Here is a 19,422-nt window from a genome sequence, read left to right as displayed (position 1 = left end):
AGTTGAACACAGACGTTCAATTGCAGAGCAAGCCCAGTCAAGCTTGACACTCATGGCCTATAGAACCCCGTTGCCCAAATCCCAAGAAAAGAGTATTCACTGCAAGACCTATAATAATTATGACACATGTAAAAATGCAAAGATCACTGAAATCATAAATTCTAGTTTTATCTAACTACTTCATTATTAACCTCAGTATTCTAATTAGAATACTTCATTTTTTTATTTATTTATAAATTCAGGAGCATTTAGAACAAGCTCTCTCCACTTGAATTTTAGACAATATCTATGTTTCCTTTTTCTTTTCATGCATGTCTTTATTTTATTACTCGTCTAAATGTACACTGTATAAAGGGGGTGTCAGTCACAAGGTTTTCACAATCATATGGTCATAATATAAAAGCTATGTAGTTATTCAGTCATCATCAAAGATCAAGGCTACTGGGTTACAGTTCAACAATTTCAGGTATTTCCTTCTGACTATTTTGTATATATATTCTATAGTATACACTAGAAACTAAAAAAATAAATGTCTATCTAATGATTTAGTAGTCATAATTGCTTGTTAAATCCCAATTTCTAAGTTACAACTACTGCCTCTCATTTGATCATTCTCTCAGTCTTCAGGGATATTCGAGCAATGACCATTCTAACTTCTTCATGCTGAAAAAGTGTCAACATTATGGGGTAGAGGAATGAAACTGGTCCAGGTTCTTGTAGAGATTGGTACTTCTGGGATTCAGGGTTTATCTGGCATGGGGACAATCTGGAAGCTTTAAGTTTCTGAAAAAATAAGTTTAATAAGTAAAACTTTTATAGAGTCATGGATAGAGCCCAGGGTATTCTTTAGGGTTTTCAGGAATACTATTGGTTGGGACTTGGCATACTTTGGCAATTTGCAATATCTGGCTGAAGCTTGTATAAGAGGAACCTCCAGAATAAATGCTTGACTCTATTTGAAATCTCATATCCACTGAAACGTTATTTTGTTTCATGCCTTTTTCCACTTTTAGTCAAGAAGGCATTGTCAATCCTGTGATGCCAGGGCCAGGCTCATTCCTGGAAGTCATGCCCCATGTTGCCAGGGAGACTTACACCCCTGGGAGTCATGCCCCACATAGGGGAGACAGTAATGAGGTTTTTTTTCTTTTTTTTTTTTTTTTTTTTTTTTTACAGAGTTGGCTTAGAGAGAGGGCCACATCTGAGAAACAAAAGAGGTTATCTTGGGGTGATTCTTAGGCATAATTATAAGTAGGCTGTTCTGGTTTGCTAATGCTGCTGTTATGCAAAATAGGTTACAAGTTTACAGTTCTAAGGCCATTAAAGTGTCCAAACTAAGGCATCAACAAAATGATACCTTCACTGAAGAAAGGCTGATGGCATCTGGAACATCTCTGTCAGCTGGGAAGGCACATGGCTGGCATCTGCTGGTTCTTTGCTTCTGGGTTGTGTTTCAGAATGGCTTTCTCCAAAATGTCTCTCTGCAGCTCTCAAGTCCTGTGCGTCCTTGCTACTTTCTCCCAGGGCATTTATCTTTAAGCATCTGGGGGACCTCTCTTAGCTTCTCCAGGGCAAACTCTGCACTTCATCTTTTGGTTTAGCATCTCTAAATGTCCTTCTGTCTGCATCTCCAAGTATCTCTAAGCATCAGCAAACATCTGGGTCTGTGTCGGCTCTTAGCTTCCCTCTTAAAGACTCCAGTGAACTAATCAAGCCCCAACCCTGAATGGGAGGGGCCACACCTCCATGGAAACAGTTCAGTCAGAGATTCCACCCTAATCAACAGACCTATTAGTCTGCCCCCACAAGATTGCATTAAAGAACATGGCTTTTTGGGAAGACATAGTATATCCAAATAAGCACATAGGCTTAGCTTAGCCATTACAGAAAAATGTTCCAGAAGGGCAAGCCTCAAGACAGAGAGCTTGGCTTATTAACTTGGGAGTCCCTAATGCTTGAGAGAATTCCCCAAGTGGGGAAGTTTAATAGTTCCGCATTTTTTTCTCCAGTCCTTCAAGGGACTTTGCAAGTACTTTTCTTAATTTTTTTATTTTCTACCCAAATTACTCTGGAATGTATCAAGGTATTACATTAAACTTTACAGAATAGCAAGATCTTATTCTCTATTCTATTCTCCAGGTAATTAGGTTGTTTAAATAAACTGACCAGACAGGTTAAGTTAGATAATATGCTACAGAAAATTAAAATTTTGGACAAAATAAACATCTCTTCCTTTGGTCTCACACAGAAGTTGAAGTTTTAAAATACAGATAATATCATCCTTTTCCCTGTATTCTGATTTGTTAATCCTAACCAGATCGGCTTCATTCATATCTCTAACTGAAGTCTGATCTCTTTTTCAGCTTCTTTAACAGTTGGTATACAGAGTAATGCTGACTTTCAGAGCTGCCAAACTAATTCTGAATCTCAAGTATCAAACAGATGCCCAAAATTCCAGGGAACTACCAAGTTATACACAAAGAGAAAAGCATCTCAGAATATAGAAATAACAGTTAAAACTCAGGAATGAATGTGACTGCTGTAAGAGCCTGCCATCTAGGTCCTAATTTTCTAAATAAAGCTGTTTTCAGAAATAAAAACATTTGACAGTTGACTTATATTGGGCGATCAACCACCAACCATAGCAGAAATTTGGTCCTGTCTCACCTTTACACATTTACTAGGATTATGTTAATTACCAGGTAGGACATAATTTATATGCTTGCCTTACTTCTCTCTTAAAAAAAAAACAAAACAGTTTTGTAGTTTTGTTCACACACCATACAATCTATCCTAAGTGTACAATCAATGGCTTTTGGCATAATCACATAGTTATGCATTCACCTATGATCAATATGAGAACATTCTCGTTTCTTCTGAAGAAAGATAAAAATCCTACACCTTTTATCCCCCTATTTTTTGACATTTAGCTTTGGTATAGTCCCTTTGTTACATCAATGAAAGAATATTACAATGTTACTACTAAATAGAGAACTTAGTTTACATTAATTGAATTTTTCCCTTAACACCCTATTATTAACACCTTGGGATAGTAACATAGGTTTTTTCTAGTTCATGTAAGAGCTTGCTTGTATTTATACAATTAACCATCATCATTGTCCACTCTGGGTTTCACTAAGTTATACAGTCTCAGTTTTTATCCTGTATATTTCCTTCTGGTGGCAAGCATGACTCTAGCCTTCCTCTTTCAACCACACTCACACACCACTTTGTTAATTATACTTACAGTATTGCACTATTCATTTCTGAACCTTACAATGAGCCTTATTCAAGGATGCCAATGGATGGAGGTGACCCAAGGGTCCATCAGCTGATGAGCAGAAGGGCAAACTGCAGTGTATACATACGATGGAATGTTGTGTGATTGCAGAAAGGAATGAGGTTGTGAGACACACAATGAAGTAATGAACTTTGAGGACATTATGCTGAGCCAAATAAGCCAGAAACAAAAGGACAAATATTGTATGTTCTCACTAATATAAGCTAACTATAATGAGCAAACTTTGAGAATTGAATTTAAGAGCATAGGTTAACAAGAGATAGAAAGTGGGCAGAGATTGGACAATCAAAGATTAAAGAGTACAGAATGTTTAATAAGGCTTATTGTATCCCCTTAATCATATACATATATTCCTTTTATCATGTTGATGAATCTTCTTTCATCAACAAAAGTAAAAAACACTTTGAAGTGTTTTCATCAAGAAGGGATGGTGAATTTTATCAAATGTCTTTTCTCCATTAATTGAAATGATCGTGTGGTTTTTCCCCCTTTGATTTATTGATGTGGTGTGTACTAGATTATTGGTTTTCTTGTGTTGTACCACCATTGCATACTTGGAATAAAACCCGCTTGGCCATAGTTATAATTCTTTTAATGTGCTGTTGAATTCAATTTGGAAGTATTTTGTTCAGTTTTTGCATCTATATTCATTAAAGAAATTGGTCTGTAATTTTCTTTCCTTCAAGTATCTTTGTCTGGCTTTGGTATTAGAGTGATGTTGGCTTCAAAGAATGAGTTAGGTACCTTTTCCTCCTCTTCAAGTTTTTTGGAAGAGTTTGAGCAGGATTGGAACTAATTGTTGCTTGAATGCTTGGTAGAGTTCACATGTGAAGCCATCTGGTCCTGGATTTTTCTTTCTTGGGTTGTTTTAGTTGACTGATTCAATCTCTTTACTTGTGATTGGTTTGTTGAGGTTTTCTATTTCTTTTCAAGTCAATGTTGGTTGTTGATGCTTTTCTAGGAAGTTGTCCATTTTGTTGAATTTGTCTAGTTTGTTAGTGTCCTAGTTTGCTAATGCTGCAGAATGCAAAACACCAGAGATGGATTGGCTTTTATAAAAAGGGGGTTTATTTCACTACACAGTTACAGTCTTAAGGCCATAAAGTGTCCAAGGTAACACATCAGTAATCAGGTCCCTTCACTGGAGGATGGCAAATGGCGTCCGGAAAACCTCTGTTATCTGGGAAGGCATGTGGCTGGCGTCTGCTCCAAAGTTCTGGTTTCAAAATGGCTTTCTCCCAGGACATTCCTGTCTAGCAAGTTTGCTCTTCTTCAAAACATCACTGACAGCTGCACTTCATTCAGTCTCTTTGAGTCAGCATGTTTTATATGGCTCCACTGATCAAGGCCCACCCTGAATGGGTGGGGTCACACCTCCATGGGAGTATCCCACCAAAGTCACCACCCACAGCTGGGTGGGGCACATTCCAAGCAAATCTAATCAGCACCAAAAGTCTGTCCTACAAGACTACATCAAAGATAATGGTGTTTGGGGTACAAAATGCATTCAAACCGGCACAGTTAGCATATACTTGCCCATAGGATCCTGTCATTATCTCCTTTATTTCTTCAGGGTCAGTAGTTATGTCCCTTCTCCCATTTCTGATTTTATTTATTTGCATATTCTCTCTCTTTTTTTCTTTGTCAGCCTAACTAAAGGTCCATTGAGTTTATTGATTTTCTCAAAGAACCAACTTCTGGTTTTGTTGATTCTCTCTATTGTTTTCATATTCTCAATTTCATTTATTTCTGCTCTAGTCATTGTCATTTCGCTTTGGGGTTAGTTTGCTGATCTTTCTCTAGTTCCTCCAGGTGAGCAGTTAATTTCTCAATTTTTACTCTTTCTTCTTTTTTAATATAGGTATTTAGTCCAATAAATTTCCTCCCAGCTCTGCCTTCACTGAATTCCATGAGTTTTGTTTTGTTGTGTTCTGAACCTCATAATATTTTTAATAGAACAATAGTAAAGTTTACATTTGTGATTTAGTTCTTTGGGTTTTTGCTTTTTGTTTGTTTTTGCCACCAAGTATGTGATAATTAACAGGGAAATACAGTCGAAAACAGGCAGGTGAACAAAGGTTTGAACAATTCAGAAATGATAATTAAATAATAATATATAGGAATATGCCCTTCACCAACTATGACCTGCTTGGAATCAACATGGATTTTAGTTTGTAAATACTATATTCAGAATTAGAAAGGTATGAAAAATTATAATAATACCCAGGTTCTAAAGGCATTTTTAACTAAATATTTTATTTACAATGTGATCTCTGATTATGGAGTCACATACACAAATCATGGGGACTTGTCATCATTCTTCTCTCTTTTTTTATCCTACCACCTACACATAATATTAAATTCATAATTTATTCTGGAGAAATGTAGTTACATTGTAACGCTGTCTGAATGTTATTTTCTAATAAATGACTGAAGTTGCATTTTAACCTATATCAAGAAAGCACAAATATTACTGAAGACTTTGTTTAGAGTTCTGAGTCAAAAGCTACCACAGAAATGTCTTTACCTCTTCTGTTTAAGAAAAATATTACCCAATCAATTCACTAACTGAAAAAGTAACAGAGATTATATTTTAGAGAATTCTAGGATTTTTTAATACTTACAGATATTTTATCACTAATATGGGCATTAACTTGCAAAACAAATTTAAGATTTTTAAATCAGTGGCTTAGTCAAACTCATCTTAAAGTGCCCATCATTGATACCACAGCTAATTGCTTCTTAAGGTTAAGATTAGCCACCAGTTCTCCTGAAGAGTTTGATATGAAACAGATGCACAACAACAAAATATAACAATCCCTGAAACAAATGAAATGTTGAATATATAACTCTTGGGATATATATGGGATAGAATTATACTTCTAAATATTTGAGGATGTTTCTCCATAGAAATGCTTTTATATTTTTTAATTTAGAAATTCTTAAAATTTTAATTTCTTAATATCAAACATCTGGTCAGAATGCAAATTTCTCCACTTGTCTCAAAAATATATTTTGACTATTGGTTTGTTGGAATGTGTCTCAAACAGCATTCACATGTTCCTTAACTATCTTAAGTGTCTTTTCTAAACTATAGGTATCCCATCTCTTTTATGTTCTCAAAATGTATTTGTAAAGAATGCAAATCTTCTTTCCTGAAGAATTTTCCACATTCTGAGTTCTGCTAATCACTTCCCCCATGGTGTAGTTTAATATGGTGCTCTGCTCCTATGTTTCTTTTTAAATTTTGGAGCTGGAACCTTGATCAGATCCATGCTTTATTTTTTGTCATGACTAACTGACAGGTGGTTCTGTGTACTTCCACATGTACCACACCTGGAATGCACATAACATCCAGTTGTATCTCTTACAATAATCGTGTCAGCTTAATTTACCCACTAGGTATAGCCTGTCACCAAATGGGAATTGTAGACACTGGTGATCATTGCTTAGATCCCTTATTCCAAGTGTATAAATATTTTTCATCTACTAAGTCAGTTAATAGAAGAACATACCTTTATTAGGTATCTAGTTATCTAGGAAAAATTTTAACCAAGGGTGTAAAAAAACCACAAAATATTGCTAAAAGAAATCAAAGAAGACCTAAATAAATGTAAGGATATTCTGTGTTCATGGATTGGAAGAATGAATATCAAGATGTCAGTTCTACCCAAATTGATTTATAGATTCAATGTAATCCCAGTCAAAGTTCCAACACTACTTTGCAGAAATGGAAAAGCCAATCATCACATTTATTTGGAGGGTCTAGGGGCCCTGAATAGCCAAAGCCATCTTGAGAAAGAAGAACAAAGTTGGAGGGCTCACCTTTCCCAACTTTAAGGTGTATTACAAAGCCACAGTGTTCAAAACAGCATGGTGCTGGCATGCAGATAGATATCTTGATCAGTGGAATCAAATTGAGAGTCCAGAAAAAGACCCTCACATCCAGAGTCAACTGAATTTTGGCAAGGCTGCTAAATTCACCCTACTGAGAAAGCATAGACTCTTCAACAAACGGTGCTGGGAGAACTGGATATCCATTTCCAAAAGAATGAAAGAGGGCCCATATCTCATACCTTGTAAAATAATTAACTCAAAATAGATCAGAGACTTAAGTATAAGAGCTAGTACCATAAAAATCCTAGAAAAAAATGTAGGGAAGCATCTTTAAGATCTTGTGGTGGTAGGAGGTGGTTTCTTGGACTTTACACCCAAAGCACAAACCATGAAAGAAGAGATAGATAAATAGGATCCTTTCAAAATTGTTGCTGACAGGGCGATGCTGAAATGAGACACAGACACAAAGTTATGATTTAAGGGAGCAGGGGACCCACAGCATCGTGTGCCAAGTGGGTGCTGATGCACCTGTGCTCCAGTTATTTATTCATTTGTTACACAAAGCTAAACTACGCTACGTGATCAAAAGCATTCAGGGTCTCTCAGATATTAATCTTTACATCCTGCTGCAGATAAGAAGGAACAATCTGGGGTCAATGGTTAACACTGCTGTCATAGTCACAAGACACATCTTTACAGGGCGTGCCTACAATGGCGTTCCATGCAAGCTTGTGACCCAGCGTTCCAGGTCACTGCCCCGGACATGGTCTAAGTGACATAAAAAAGCTTGGTTCCCCACACAAAATAAAATACTTTTGTGCTTCAAAGGACTTTGTTAAGAAAGTGAAAAGGCAACCTACTCCATGGGGGAAAATATTTGGAAACTACATATCTGATGAGTTAAATATCCAGAATATATAAAGAAATCTTATAACTCAACAATAAAAAGACAAACAGCCCAATTAAAAAATGAACAAAAGACTTGAATAGCCACTTTTCAAAGAGGAAATACAAATGGCTAGAAAAGAAGTGAAAAGATGCCCAGCATCACTAGCTATCAGGGAAGTGCAAATCAAAGCTGCAATGCAATGGAATATCATTTCATATCTACTAGAATGGCTACTATCAAAAAAAAAAAAAACAACCACAAAAAAAAAACTACAACTGTTGGAAAGGATGTGGATGAATAGGTAGATTTATCCACTGCTGGTGGAAATGTAGAATGGTGCAGCCACTGTGGGAGACAGTTTGGCAGTCCCTCAGCAAGCTAAGTATTGAAGTGTCATATGATCTGGCAATTGCACTACTAGGTATATACTCAGAAGATCTGAAAACAAGGATGTGAACAAACATTTGCACCCTGATTGTTCTGATTTGCTAATGCTGCCGTTATGCAAAATACCAGAAATGGATTGGCTTTTATAAAGGGGGTTTATTTTGTTACAAAGTTACAGTCTGGAGGCCATTAATTGTCTAAGGTAAGGCATCAGCAATAGGGTACCTTCACTGGAGAAAGGCCATTGGCATCCAGAAAACCTCTGTTAGCTGGGAAAGCAAATGGCTGGTGCCTGCTTGCTCCAAGGTTGCTTTTCAAAATGGTGTTCTCCAAAATGTCAGCATCAGCTTTCAATGGCCATCTTCAAAATGTCTGTCTCAGTTGCAGCCAACGTCTGGGGTCCACAGCTGCAAGCATCTCTGAGCAAAGCCAGCTAGCATCTGGGCCTGTGTGGCTCTTTTTAAAGTATGCCAGTAAAGCTAATCAAGGCCCAAGCTGAATGGGTGGGGTCACACCTCCCTCCATGGAAACAGTCTAATCAAAGGTATTACCCACAGTTGGATGGGTCACATCTCCATGGAAACATCCAATCAATAGGTCACACCCTAATGAAAAAGATTAATTTGCCCCACAAGATTGCATCAAAGAACATGGCCTTTTCTGAGGGACATAATATATACAAACCTGCACACTGATATTTGTAGTGGCATTATTCAGAATTGTCAAAAGATGGAAACAACCCAATTGTCCATGAACTGATGTATGGATAATCAAAATGTGGTATATACATATGGTGGAATATTATTCAGCTGTAAGAATGAATGATGTCCTGATGCATGCAACAACATGGATGAACCTTGAGGTCATTATGTTGAGTGAAATGAACCAGCTACTAAAGGACAAATATTGTATGGTCTCACTAATATGAACTAATTATAATGAGCAATTTCCAAATTAATGTCTAGGGATTAATTTACTACATGAATATGTCTAACATATTGTTGCTTCCATGCTGTAACACTGAAACATATAAAGACATAGTTGAATATCTCTGTTGTTTCTTACTAGGTTATTTCCATTTCCTTCTAATGTCCATATATTTCACTAATTATTTTTGAACTTCTTTACTAATCAGTTTATTTTTTAGATAAAAGGAGATCATTCTGAAGTTTTATTTTTACTAGAATTTTTAACAACTATGTCTAACCAATGGAGACCTTTTGATGACCAAACAAAAACAAAATACCACCAATTCAAAGAGGTAATTAAAAAAGAAAAATGAAAAAAATATGCAGAGCCTCCTTGAGGAGCTGGTGGAGAATGCAGGGGTGTTGGGCTTGCCCACCTTGATGGTTGCTGATGTGCTCACAGACATAGGGGACTGGTGGCTTGATGGGGTGAGCCCTCTACCACAGGACTTGCCCTTGGGAAGACTGTTGCTACAAAGGAGAGGCGAGGCCTGCCTATAATTGTGCCTGAGTCTCCTCCTGAATGCCTCTTTGTTGCTCAGATGTTGCCCTCTCTCTCTAGCTAAGCCAACTTGGCAGGTGAAATCACTGCCCTCCCCACTACATCGGATCTGACATCCGGGGGAGTAAATCTCTCTGGCAACATGGAATATGACTCCCGGGGAGGAATGTAGACCTGGCATCATGGGATGGAGAACATCTTGACCAAAAGGGGGACGTGAAAGGAAATGAAATAAGCTTCAGTGACAGAGAGATTCCAAAAGGAGCCGAGAAGTCACTCTGGTGGGCACTCTTACGCACAATATTGACCATCCTTTTTAGGTTCTAATGAATTGGAATAGCTAGCAGTAAATACCTAAAACTATCAAACTACAACCCAGAACTCATGAATCTTGAAGACAATTGTATAAAAATGCAGCTTATGAGGGGTGACAGTGTGATTGGGAAAGCCATATGGACCACACACCCCTTTGTCTAGTTTATGGATGGATGAGTAGAAATATGGGGGAAGGAAAAAAAAAAGCACCCAGTGTTCTTTTTTACTTTAATTGTTTTTTTTTCACTTTAATTTTTATTCTTATTATTTTTGTGTGTGTGGTAATGAAAATGCCGAAAATTAATTTTGATGATGAATGCCCAACTATATAATGGTACTATAAACAATTGAATTGTTTTGTATGACTGCATGGTATGTGAATATATCCCAATAAAAATGAATTTAAAAAAATACTACCAATTCAAATTAATATTATTTTAATGGATGGTATAGAGGCAATAGCAGGAAAAGAGAACCTAAGCAAATAATTTCTAAGCCAGTTTTGAAAAGAGGTAAGATAAAAGAAAACCAATGTGTTTCATTCCTTTTGGCTTCTTCCCTGTGTGAAGTAAATAGCCTCATAGAATATGCTATTTTGACAATACTCATAGAAATTTTTTCTTTAAAAGATGGTTTCTGAGGAGGGAAACTGGTAGATTTCATAATAAATTATTTTAGTATTTTATTCTTAGAAAAACAACATTATAGTCAAAGTTGATATACTCTTTCATTGCACATCTTACTAGAATGCTTTCCAAAGTTGCCTTTAGATTTTCGTCTAGCAGTATGCGCTCTGCCCTGCCCCACCCCGTTTGTTCTTTAGCAGAGCACTTCTGTTTATAGATCTTCATCTAGAACAAAAGTTTAGCCTAAAATGGCTTGGATATAATTCAGACAGTAGAGGCAAAAAGTACTGTGAACTTTTAAAGCATTTTCACAACAAAAATGCACATTTCAAATTGGAAATTTCTGTAAGATAAGATAAGGCCCATAGTGTTTTGTTATTGATGCACTATGCAATGCAATTTTTATACTCTCATATCTCCTGTAATAGAAAATATGACCTGAAGCTACACATAACACCAGTATTTGAAACCATTACAGGCCTTTGTAAAGTGTATTATGCCTTAGTGATACATTCAGAAGAAATTCAAAAGCATATAAATCTAACTATTGCCCTTAAACTACACCTTTCGGTAAAATTTCAAGTTTTCAGAATCTGAATGTTTTTTAGCAGGTTAGAATTTTTAGAACCATTGGCTGTTCCTCAAATGAATGTTTGACCTCTCCCCAGACAGGAACTGTAAGAAATAAGGGAATAGCATAAATATGGAAAAGGTATTTTTACAATAGAAACACCTTGGTAATACTGAAACGTCATCTATGCATCTGAATACACACACACAAACATACATCCATGTAAACCAACACACATATATAAGTTCTTTATCAACCTTTCTCCTTTACCCTGATCAATTTTTCTAAATCTCGTTGTAACAGATATACTGAATATGTATTAACTTGTTTTCTGTCTTATTCACCTATGAATCCCCAGGGCCTAGAAAACTGATTGAAACATAGTAGGTGTATAATAAATAGCTGTTGAATAATGAATATACAAATGCATAAGTATATTATGTGCTGTCTCCCCTTATCAAATTATAGTGTCTCTCAAAACACATGTTCAATATATATTTATTCGATTTTTAAGCTTCTTGGCATTTATGCACATCCCATGTGCCTAACATCCACTTGGTATTCACGAAGCTACAAAGAGCGGGTCAAGGAACTGTTCAGCTTGTTTTGTCTGACATTTCTCCTCTGTTTTAATCTATCTTATTTCATCAGTTGTCAATGAAGAAATAATTATCATTACTACAGTACTATATATAATAAACAGAATTTTTTTACTCATTAGATAAAATGAAAAGAAAAACACGTAAATGAATCAACCAGTTGGTTAGTTATTTGAATACACAAATACATGTGGGTACAATTATATATACATGTAAAACTAGTAAAAATTTATTAATAAAATTATTCATGGAAAATGAGAGAATTATTTAGACTGGAGTTCTGGTGATAACTGTAAAATGACAGCTGGGGCCTTTCATTCAATGGGATTTCAAATGTAGAGGATAACATTTTAAAACTTTACACTGCAGATAAATGTCTCTTTATGATATGGAAATTACAGATGTAACTATAATTTGGTTTGATCCAGGTTAGATTAGAAAGACAGTCTATTTTATATGGCATAGGTTCAGTTGTAACTAGAGGCAGAAACAAATATTTGAGAAAAATGACCTTTTACGTATTTTTCCAGCTTATCATTAAATTGTTTTTAGGCTAAAAATTTCCTTTCTAATTATATATATATTATTCCTATATTCACAATGCTGACATATTTGGATCATGACATAATGTCAGAACATCATAGATGCATAGTTTTTAAATTATCAGTTGAATTACTTCCATTGTTTATATCATAGTTATTCTTAAAGTGAAATAGATATTGCTATAATCTACTCCAGTAAATCAAGGATTTGGCTCCTTTATAGAAATTTTGAAATACCAACAAGAAAGATTATTCAATAATATTGTATTAATATAATAAAATAACAGATTATGATTATAAAATGACAAACTTATTCAGTTAAAATAGGTGCTGTGAATCTGAATATTTCAGTACTAAAATTCATTTTTAAAATGACTTCCCAGACTTACCCTTCACTTTGTCCTAAGATATTGTGCTCATGCTTTTGAAGTAAATATTTAAGTAGTGAAATATTTTAATGGTATCCTTCAATTTATATTTTAAAATAAGCAAAATTATTTTAGAAAAATTATTCAAAAAATATCCTTATGTGATTATTAATAAAAATGACTTTTCATAAACATGACCAAGCTGCTTTTAGTATTGATAAAAATGATAATAATATATGACCTCCAAATAACAGAAAGATTCCCAGGATTGCATTTAAAAATAAGTCATAAAAGTACATGTGTCCTAAAACATGCTCACAATTGCCCTTCCAGTGTTATTTACATTTTAAGCATGTCATTAATTATATAATATATGTACAAATGCAGTTTTTAATCTCCCATAAATGAAAAGGGGATCATCATGTGCATGGACGGGGAAAGCAACACATAGTGATAGTATACACCTGGGTGCAGAACGAGGTGCTAAAACGGTGCATCACGGGAACACAGGTTCAGGGCACAGCAGCAACCTTCAGCAAGTGATCCCTTCATTACTTGCACAGAATAAAGATTCCAGAAAGGGCAGATAATATCCTTGTCATTTACACAGCACAAGAAATCCAAAAGGGTCGGGGAAGAAGTCTTATTGTAGCTGATCTCCTGGGGTAATCAAAAACTGCTCTGGGTCAGTGTTGGTAGATGGCAGCTCTATACACCCCACTTTGCTCTGGAGGAGAGAGACCTATTCTGCTAAGCATTTGGGGCTGCTTTTTCCCAATTTCTGTATTTAAGTCTGGCCAGGCCTTTTCATTAGACTTAACATCTCCACCAGGTTATGGAATGGCACAGAATGGAAAAGGAAGTGGGGGTAGGAAAAGCCTGATGATGGCCACTTAGCATGTGTTTGGGACTTCCCCAGAGAAGGAGATGGGGGTAGGTGAGGTCTGGGTGATGGCTGCTTAACAGGTCTGTGAAGGTTGCATTATACAGTTTATAAAATTTGTAAAGGGCTCCATGAATGACAGTCCATTTTGTCTGCTTTCTTGACTTTGCCGTCTAGGGCAAGAAGAGAAGGGTGGAGAGGACAAAGAGATGTCAAATGCACCAGGAAAATTCTTCCTGCCACAGGATATAGCTGTCACAAATGTGCTATCAAAATTTTCCATGAACCACTTTCAAATAGACTAGGAGATTCATTTATGGTAATGGTGGAAGCTACAATTCCATTTGTATATTTTTACGGGCAACTTCAACATTGAGGTTGTTCAGTGTTTCTGACTCCATACTTTCACCTTTGAAAGTATATATGGTTGGTTGAGAGTTACTTTCCATAAACATTTTGAAGATATTAAAGCATTTTTTTTTTCTGAATCCAAGTATCACCTTTATTTCTTCTTTTGCTCTCTGTCATCTTTGTCTCTGTCTCATAAGTAATCCGTTTTCTCCACCCAGCCTGTTTTTGCTTGTTTGTTTATTTGGATCTAATGATTATTCCCTCTATGGGAAGTGAGAAATATTGAGAAGAAAGAGGTAATTACTCATGGTATGTGATCTACCAAAGGAAAAATTAATTATATAAAACTTTATTTAAAAAAATTATTTAAATGTGCTAGAAAAGTAAAAATGTGAATTAGTATAGAAAAAGCATTGACAGGAAAAATATAACCATGTTAACAGATGATCTCTAGTGGAGAGATTATCCTATATAATTATTTTCTTCTATATAATTTTCAATTGTTTAAAAAATTCAATGATCATGGATTTATTTTTAAATCACAAAAGTAGTAAATATCTTGTAAACAACAAAATACAGCATTGTATTATTTGTCATATGTCTTGCAGATTTAAAACATGGTTGTGCCGGTTTGAATGTATTTTGTCCCCCAAAACTCCATTATCTTTGATGTAGTCTTGTGTGGGCAGATGTTTCACTGTTTATTAGATTGTAATTCTTTGAGTGTTTCTGTGGAGATGTGCCCCACCCAACTGTGGGTGATGACTCTGATTGGATAATTTCCATGGAGGTGTTACCCCACCCATTCAGGTTGGGTCTAAATTAAATCACTGGAGCCATATAAATGAGCTGACAAACAGAAGGAACTCACTGTAGTTGAGAGTGACATTTTGAAGAGAAGCTATAGCCAAGAGGGACACTTTGAAGAATGCACTGGAACTGAGAGAGGAGCTTCAGCTTAAACAGACATTTTGGAGACGGCCTTTGAAAGCAGACTTTTGCTCCAGAGAAGCTAAGAGAGGACAGATGCCCCAAGAGCAAGTAAGAGTGACATTTTTGAGGAGCTGAAGCCTAGAGCGGAACATCCTGGGAGAAAGTCATTTTGAAACCAGAACTTGGAGCAGACGCTGGCCACGTGCCTTCCCAGCTAACACAGGTTTTCCGGATGCCCTTGGCCATCCACCAGTGAAGGTACCTGACTGTTGATGCATTACCCTGGACACTTTATGGCTTTAAGACTGTAACTGTGAAACCAAATAAACCCCCTTTTATAAAAGCCAATCCATTTCTGGTGTTTTGCATTCGGGCAGCATTAGCAAACTAGAACAATGGTCTTCCTACTTTTGTTCAAAAATGATTTGCATTACAAAAGTACAAGTACCCTCAATTTATAAGAAGTTGTAAAATGAAAATACAGACTTACAGATAAAATGAATGTATTAACAAATGATTCTTTACTTTAGGAAATATTTAATCAAAGGTCATTTAATTAGAAAATTCTTTTCAGATTTGAAATATGATTGAAATTGTAAAGAATAATTTACTCACCTCTTTGTATTAACAGTCTGTTTTCAAGAGGAAGACATTTGGTCTGGCTTCCATGTTTTATGAACTGTGTGGAGGGAAAATAACAAGAGGAGTTGTACAATAGTTCAAATAAAGTATTATAGAATAAAAGAAGGTATTCCAAACAAAAATAAATAAATAAATGTTAATTATATTTGCAAGAGAATTTTATATTAAAAATTAAATAAGAACAAATGGGCTTATATTATGATAGGCATGTGTAATTAAAAAATAAGAAGAAAAATCCAAATAAAATGAAATACTACTATAGAAAGAAAATTCTGAAATCTTCCTCAAATAGATTTAAAAAAAAAAAGCAAAACAAAATAAGAAGCGTGTCCAGGATGACTTAGATGTTAGCATGATAGGCGAGTGAGTTTTCCTTGAGAGCATAAATGAAAAAAATTTTATTGAGCTGTGACAACTAGCTAAAGTAGAAATTCAAAAAATTGTAGAAAATTATAAGAAAGAACATAAAAATCATGATAAACCACACCATTCATAGATTATTGCTGTTAACAAATTGATGAATGACCACACACAAAGAGACATATCTGGGATGGTGAACTGGGGAGAGGTCAGTTATTCAGTAATAGATCATAGGTCTCCCCATTGTTTTTAGGCTTCTTCAGACCCAGTTGTATAAATTTAATTCATACAGGCAGTACTTTGTTCTTCATAAATATATCTATATATCTATATATTCAGTTTTCTGTTTTTATGAATGAATTTTTAAAATTATACTTATTGGGTATTTACATGTAGAAGAAAATTTATGTTTACATATTATTTATTAGGCTTTAATTAATAACTTTTATACTTTAAAATTCTTGTTAAAATGTTTCAAGTATTCAAATTTATTAGTATAGTGTTATGTAAGTTATTTCCTAAAAATTCTTTTACTTTCTGCTATATGCAATTACATCATCTTTTTCATTTTTGCTTTACTATATTTGTGCATTGTTTTCATTTTTTGGGGGGGCGGGGAGGAGGGTATCTGTTGCTAGTTCCTTTCAGTGAACCAATGCTGGAATTCTAAGACTGTTTTACATAGTTTATTTTTTTTTTCAGTTTATTAAGTGTTTTTGTTAGGTTGGTATATTAGTTTGCCAAGCTGCTATGACAAATACCACACAATGCATTGGCTTAAACAATGGAAATTTACTGGCTCATGGATGCAGAAGTTAGATGGCTTGCTTTTTCCCTTGAAGTTTCTAGCATTCTGGTGCTGGCTTGCCAGCAATCCTTGCGTTTTCATGGCTTGTGTCTATATTTCCAATCATCACATGGTGATGTCCTCTCCTTTCTCTTCTGGGTTCCCTCTGACTTCCTCCTCCTCCCTGTGGCCTTCTCCCTCCATGACTTCTACTTATAAACAACTCCAATAATTGGATTTAAGCCTACCTCATTCAGTTGTCCCATACCTTATCTAAAATAAGATCTTCAAAAGATCCTATTTACAATGGGTTCATACCCACAAAAATGCAGATCAAGGTTAAAAACATAGTATACATAGTATATTAATAAAACATAGTATACATAGTATACATAGTAATTAATAAAATACATAGTATACATAGTATACATAGTATATTAATAAAATACATAGTATACATAGTATACATAGTATATTAATAAAATATATTAATAAAAACATTAAATATTAATATATTAAAATACATTAATAAAAACATAGTATACATAGTATATTAATAGTATATTGATTCAATCAACCACCGTTGGCTAGTCAACAAATTTTTTCATGCATCATTATTCTATCTAATACATTCGGGTTACTTTACCACCTTCTCTAAAATACTTTCATAACCATTCACATTGCACTTAATTTCTGTATTTCTCATGACTATTTTACATTGTACTATTTTACATTATGTAACTATCTGTTTATTTGGTTATTTATTCCCCATACAAGAAAATATGAAGCCTTTCTCTGCTCCATACTTTGATGAATCCTTAACACCTACTAGATTTTCAATACATCTTTGTTGAATAAATGAATGAATTTCCAGACTCTGCACCCTTCTGACAAGGCAGATGGAAAGAAAAGAAAGAAAAAGATGGAATGGGATTATGTGCAGTTTCCTTAAGTGATGCTACTCTTGTAATTCTGAACTGGGTTTTCCATGTTTCTCACATAGAGCACTCAGACTGCCAACATTTCTATCCCCTATATGAGGATTCTAAGTGAAGCTTTTCAAAGTCTCTTTCTCTGCTTCCAAGGTGCAATTTAGTGTTGCGAGATTTCAATTCCATGTGCCCTTTTTCAAATTTGGTTCAAATTTAATTTATTTGATTGGTGTTCTTTCAATTTTGTTGCATGAGTTAGAGTTCTAAAACACCTCAATATAACTATTGATGAGATTAGATTTCCTATTTGAGATTATCGTTATTCATTTTAGTGGATTTTAAGGAAGATAATTAGGAAATGTTCACTTAGATGAGCATCTATTCTCCAGAGTTTTCTTGACCTGTGTTCTACCTGTGTTATGCCCCTTGTATTTCCCCATATTTGAGGAAATCTGGAAAATTTTATTTCAGGACATGCTATCCTGTTTAAGGAATAATTAGAGAATTAGACAAGTCTATCAGATATAGAAATATTAACCTATGTGTATACAAAGGATTCAAATGAATCTATTTAAAAGAAATAATGAACAGGTAAGATAAAGTGTTAGATGAAATATTTAAGAAATTTTTTTAGCATGGAATCTTTAAAATGCTGGAAATTTATTTAAAAACCACAACTTTTTAAATGTATGACTGAGTTAATAAAAAATTAAAGGAAATTATTAGAGGCCAGAAACAATTAGGAAGTGCAAATTCAGAGAAATTTTTAGGCTTTTGCCATCTAGGCATTTGCTAATCCATATAGTTTAGAACTGTTTTGTAAGGAGCCACATGATAAAATGTAGATGAAAAAACCTGATGACTAAGCAGAGTAAAGTCCTATGAATTATCACATTAAAATCCAGGACTCCTGGCTATATTACCCTTAGTGAGTAAAACAGAGAAAAAAATGAGTGGGAGAAGGTAGGCATACTTTTCTCTCCAGATGGCTCTGGGTGGACTAGAAATAATAAGTTAAATATGTTTCCTGAAAATTCCAAGCAGCAGACCTGTGGTCATGTGTGATACAGGTCAGAATTTACACTGTGTATCTAGCACCAAATCTGACATGTCAGTAATTTAGTTTGCCTTCACGGACTTGGCAAAAGCAAACAAACTCTCTCCAGAAGAACATACTTTAAACCAGTTCTCAAAAATAAAACTGCAATACACAGAGCCCTTAACAACAAGTCACAAAACCATGAAGAAAGAAGTCAGCATTAGATTTGACAGGAAAAAAAACTACAGAATTAAATCCATAAATACAGTTGGTATTAGAATTACTGCATCAATAGACTAAGTATAGAAAATAGGTTAAATTTAGATGAAGCTTTAAAATTGACCAGGCAAACTTAAAGAACTAAAGGTAAGCCAAAGAAAACTCAGAAAATTGAAAATTGTAATAATAAAAATGAGAAGCTTAGTGGATGGTTTAATAGTACATTATAGGTATCTGGGAAAATAATTAATAAACCAGGAAATAGATCTAGAGAAATTATGTATACTGTAACATAGAGAGATGATGATATAGAAATATAAAAGATTAAAAAGCATGAGGAATAAGGTGATAAGTTCCAACACACATCTAAT

This window comes from Choloepus didactylus, chromosome 12 (genome assembly GCF_015220235.1).
Source record: "Choloepus didactylus isolate mChoDid1 chromosome 12, mChoDid1.pri, whole genome shotgun sequence".
NCBI classification, from domain to species: domain Eukaryota; kingdom Metazoa; phylum Chordata; class Mammalia; order Pilosa; family Megalonychidae; genus Choloepus; species Choloepus didactylus.
Note: the sequence above shows the minus strand (reverse complement) of the source record.